The sequence below is a fragment of the Chenopodium album genome, chromosome 4 (genome assembly GCF_948465745.1).
Source record: "Chenopodium album chromosome 4, dcCheAlbu1.1, whole genome shotgun sequence".
In the NCBI taxonomy this organism is placed as follows: Eukaryota; Viridiplantae; Streptophyta; class Magnoliopsida; order Caryophyllales; family Amaranthaceae; genus Chenopodium; species Chenopodium album.
Genome location: NC_137837.1, coordinates 64,904,819 through 64,910,818, shown reverse-complemented (window position 1 = coordinate 64,910,818; position 6,000 = coordinate 64,904,819). Strand labels below are relative to the sequence as shown.

At 37.4% G+C, this 6,000-nt stretch overlaps 1 pseudogene; it reads left to right on the top strand.

Moving 5' to 3' along the window:
* The first annotated feature begins 206 nt into the window (after positions 1–206).
* LOC145628024 (putative receptor-like protein kinase At5g59700) overlaps positions 207–6,000 on the top strand; it is a 30,280-nt pseudogene continuing 24,486 nt past the window's right edge.

Genomic DNA, 6,000 nt, shown 5'->3' with positions numbered 1-6,000 from the left:
TGCAAATGTCAACATCACCTCAAAATTTTATGTCGAGTCGAAGTTCCAGTATTTAATACGATAACATTTTTGTAACATCGTGAGTGCATCAAAAGACTACAAATTATCCTTCACCGTTTATTAATTCATGGTTGGTTCCTCATACATTAGACTTTACCAATGGGGTATTTGGTGTCCCTGTTTATGTTGATATCGTGACCTCAATGATGACTGGTGAGGAGCTTAGTATAAGCATTGGACCAACTTTGAGATATGGGATCAAATATGGAGCTTTTTTGAATGGTTTGGAGATCATGAAAATTGATGGTGGTTATCGCTCTCTAGTTTGGGGTAATAATAGTTCGCCTTCCTCTATGGAAAAAAGCAATAATCGGTTACGTGTTGTGATAGTTTGCACAAGTGTTGTGGGGTTCATTCTTGTGATGGGTGTCATTCTCTTCTTTGTTTTCAAAATGAAAAGGGGGGAGTTGAATTTTGAAATTGGCATCCCTTTAACACTCTTTAGAGGGACTTCCCACTCAACAAGAAACACCAACGCGAATGAGTCAATAATCAATGAGCAGACTTTAATTCGCTATTCTTTATCATACATCAAAGAAATTACAAATGATTTCGATGATGAACATGTTGTTGGTCAGGGTAGTTTCGGGAAAGTCTACCGAGGTGTTAGAGGATGGCCAAGTGGTTGCTATAAAACGGGGTAATATGGTTTCTTTGTTGGGCTCTCTAGAGAGATCTTTCAGGACAAAACTTGAATTGACGCTACAATGTCGCCATCGTAATTTGGTTTCTTTGTTGGGATATTGTGATGAAGAGAATGTGAAGGTTTTGGTTCTTGAGTTCATGGAAAACGGAACCCTTAAGAGTCATCTTTATCCTGAAGATACTGAAGCAACTAGTTTGAGCTGGGAACAGAGACTTGAGATATGTATTGGTGCTGCTAGGGGACTTTATTATCTCCATTCTGGTCTTCGTGGAAAAAAAGGTATTATTCACGGCGATGTCATGTTGGTAAAATACCTGTTGATTCCAATGACAAAATAGAGAAGATGAAAGGGAAAAATACTTGATCGAAGATCTCAAACTCACAGTCGCGCCGTGGAACATAATCCACTGCCTTAGAAGCGAAATACGCCACCACCGGTACAGGTTTCCTGATGACGCACGCCCCCCAAGTTTAACGCAACTCTCCTTCGTAATTCGTGTACCCGAACCCGAAGCGTGGAATTACTCAAGAACTGTTCAGATCTCAAAGGGTAGGTTTTGTGTTTAGGTTATTTTAATAATGAAATTAACGTGTATCAAATAAGAGTTAAGGAGTAGTATTTATAGGAGAAGAAAGAAAAAGAAACAAAACAAGGCAAGCCTTCCACGCAAAGCCCAAACCCATAGGCCACAACCGAGCTATAGCTCTCTCGCATGAGAGCTCTCGCTTGGCCCTGCCATAGGCTTTCTGGGCAGCGAGCTATAGCTCTCTCGCATGAGAGCTCTAGCTCGGACTTGCCGCAAGCCATTTATTAGCACCAAGCTCTAGCTCCCTTGCTAGCTCGGCCTTGCGTGGCTCACTAGTCTTGTGTGCTACATCCCTATCTCACTAGCTCCTTGCACACATCGACATCAAGGTGACCACACTCACTTAACAACACTCCGATTTGCATTACAAGGATTAGAAAACTCCAACAATCCCCAACTAATGCAAAACGGACATGAGATCATGAAATCTGAACAGTAAAATGAAAGGTTAAGTACTTAAGCACTAGTATCCATAAGGTTTGAACTAATGCCTTAGTGACACAGGTATTCAACACTCTTCTGGTGAGTATCCAAAGGTTTGAACTCCCAGGAGCGAAGAAGGAACATGTATCACATACTTCACCTTTTGAACTTGAGCAACTCCGCCACTCTTGGCCAACACCTTGGGCTCTCATGAGTACTTCAGGAAAATTACACCACAATTTTCCCTTGAAGGAGGCCACCCCTCGTACTCACGTAGGTGTTCCGTCTGTGTATAAAATACACATTCCCAGCACATCTAGGGTCTTTCCTTGCAGGCTTAAAACACATTCAAGCACCTTGCAAACCCAAGATTTTCTGTGCAATGGAATAAGAACATTAAGAACAAAAAGTTCAACCCTATCAACTCGACGGTGCATCTATCAATCCACTGCTCAATGAGCTGTTAGGCTAGATGCATTAAGGGATACTCCCAACCTCAGTCATTCGGTACCACTATCGTTCCCTATTCGAGAAGTATCAGGGCTAGTGATTCTAATTTATTTAAGAATCACTATCGTTCCCACCTCTCAAGCAATTGGGCTAGTAGTATTAAGAGCAAGCAATGCTCAACCTTCCACCTTCGGTGTCATTTTCAATCCTACTCTAAGAGCCACTGGGCTAATGGTCTTAAATCCACTTAAGAACCATTATCAATCCCTGCTCAAAGAATAACTGGACAAATGACATTAAGAGCCACGCTCAACCTTACTGAATCCACCTGATCAACAAACCATTGAAAAAAAGTTATAGATTCAATAAACATAAATGGTGTAAATCCAACAATGAGTCAACCAAAACAAGGCTCTAGACCCATTCAGAACAAAAGTTCAATAAATTAAAACACTTCGGTGTGTCCATGTAAGCTGTCTCAATTGACCACCCAACCTGGGTTATGGACATATTAAGAGCACTTAAAGCTCAACCTGTAAACATCAAGCAACAAGTCTACCAAAGTATCTCATAACCATATAAATTAGAGGGTTATCAAGCCAGATAACTTCCAAACGTAGACTCATCTTTTAAATCTTCGTCTCTGGAATAATTTAAAATACCCCATAGGATCTTAAATATATTCTCTTAGACAATCAAGCACTTATCTGTGCTTCATCCTTGTATAATGACCTACTTGATTCTTCTTTGCTTTCACGTACTCTGATATGAGTATCACCTCCACAAGATTTGTCTAACTTTGTCACTACATCTGTATACAGTTCCTGGCAGCATACATAGACACTTATGAAAAATAATGTAGAGAACATGAGGATCAAATTACCCCCACAATGGACAAACTTCCAGAGATTAATTTTTGCAACAATCATCTTCTTGACCACGTCATCCAATCTAATGAACCTTTTCTTCATAATGGATAGTGTACAACAATTTGTTTTGCAGCGCACTCGAAACAGAGCATCACCCTTCATCATGTAAAAACCATACACTGAAGAGGTTCAACTAATCATCGTTGTTCATTCAATCATTGTCTCTTAGAACTTATTGGATAGGTACTTGAGAAATTTTCTCACTTTAACCTTCATCCCTGTACTAACTGAAACTCAAACAATAATTGAGTAATTCTCTCTTGACAAACATAATGAACAATATAGTTCACAACAAAAACACTACACGTCAAGAATAGTTTGTTCATCATTTAGATTGCAAAACATTAGCACATTTGAATCAAACATCAAGGCCAAATCATAAAAATAACTCTGGCTTAGACATGATAAATATAATTTACCAAACCACTTTCTCTACATCACAATAATGAGATTGATGCGTACCTTTATTAGTTCGTTGGCATACTGCCTAGAACCATTCTTCTTATCACATTATCTTGTACTTGTTTCTTGGTTTAGAGACACATATACATCTTTATCTCAATTAACAACATGCATGTGAAGTTAACAACTTATGATCATTCTAGAAAATGAACTCTATCAATGCGAACCATAGTAACATCACACATGCATCAATAAGTTCAACTCACATGCCAAGAAAAACTTAACATAACAAGTTAGATTACTCAAATCTAACCCCCACTCACCATACATATCACAAAAGATATAACATTATGAGCAAAAATACCTCATCTTCTAAGTTGTCACCTGTGCATGCGTTTTAAATACACACCCTTGATTTACAATCAATCATGCTAGGAAGCTTAAGCAACCTTACTGCAAACCAGGAAAGCTTAGAACAAACCAGGTGAGTCATAAGAGTTGGTCAGCACCAAACTTACAGAATAAATCCTAACAACATAGTATCTTACCTTCAGCTCATTTCCAATCAACCTCCTTTCAACTCACCTTGAAAGTTACTTACAACAGATGGATATTTAATAGCAAGGCAAGATATACTCTTCTCAAACATATCAGACTCAAAGGAGCGCACACTCGCATTAACATGCTTCTTTCCACAACTAGTTAATCAAGGTTTATCCATATGGTTCAGGATTTTTTCATCCACCACTACTTGAATACATACCACACAACAAACCATCTACATATAACTTTCGATCAAGAAAGTAAAATTAAGATGATAAACAACTAGTTCAAGCTTTAATCCAATACACCTTAGATGATGAACTCATCAACTTTACTAGCAGAATAAAGCTTAGGAAGCAAGAACAAATCCTATGAACGACCAAAACTAACATGTCATGTCATAGGAAAACATATACTTGAGACATTTCAAGGATTTAACATATCAAGCTCGTACATGATAAACGTAGCAGATATTCAGCATACATATCACCCACAGTCCCACAAGCCTTCATGCTTTATGTGAAACATATATATAAGTCAATTCTTCTTTATTGGAAACCCCCACATCACATATACCACATGAAAATAATCATGACTCGGGTAACAAACTAGGGAGTATCAACCAAATTCTTGGGTGAAATACTTACTAAACAAATAAACAACTGAAACATATCTGCTATCCCCACAATACTAACATTCACAAAATATTAATAGACTTTAAAGACATATGGGATGTTAATTCTCATCCTTACCTCATGTGGGGCACTTACACTTCAAACTTGCACGGCCATTCTAGCTTTGTTAAGTCAAGCCTTTTTTATTCTGCTAATAAGCACGGAAATCAACCCGTTCTCATCTAGACCATCAACAAGAAAAATAATTGCTACATCTTTAGCAAATTAAATACATTTCAAGTTCGTGAACAAAGCTGATTAAGATCACAAGAATTAAAAGAAACAATAATTCTAAATCCCTTTTTAATCTAAAAAGAGACACTTACAAGCTTATCACATACTCCGTGCTCAACAAAACATTGTCCATGATTAGGAAAAATAACAATAAAAACACTATCGTAAGATAGAACACATGTCATCCCTAATCTACTAAGACAAAACACATTAAAGTCCATAAACATAAATAAATTACCATTGGACAAAACATAAATTAGCAGAAATAAATTACTTGCAAACCAACAAGAAAATAACCACAGTTAAACGTCTCTTACGGAGACCTTCCTCCTCTATACCACTCATCAACAAGATTACAAACAACTGATTAACTTACTAGTTAGTCTCAAGATCTAACTCAAATCACCTCATCCCCACATTGCGTTGCAATAGCTCATACTCCCTCTGTCCCAGTTTACTTGCAACATTTTGACTGGACACGCTTGCCGATGCACATGTTTGACCGTTGATATATTTTATTATATATTTATATAAGTTATAAAAAGTTTATATTAAGTAACTATACATTAAAATAGACCCAACAACATCTTACATGATTACATTGACTTTCATATAATAATTAAAAAAGATGGTCAAAGGTAGATGTGTGAATAGTGCAAAAAGTCAAACCGTTGCAAGTAATTTGGGACGGAGGGAGTAATCATAAAATTAAGCATATCAGGGGCCACATAATAATAGATACCATATTATGTAAAGTTAGAAAATAATTATTTGAGAAGGACTTATCTGATTTAGCTTATTGTAGCTGTTATAGTTCTCCACTCTGATCATATTCACTTGATCAACCGAGTGAATCGAGGAGACTGCTACTATCGGGCTAACAGTTGTATATCACATCACCAGAACAAGAACCATCTTTTCCATGGAAATACAATCCTGAATGCAGATATCCAGTCGGCACTCTTCTGAGTCTTCGATTTATAGTTCCCGTATTACATCCAGTTAAACACCAAGATCAATTTAATTGCAGTGCCTTCATATCACATACCGGA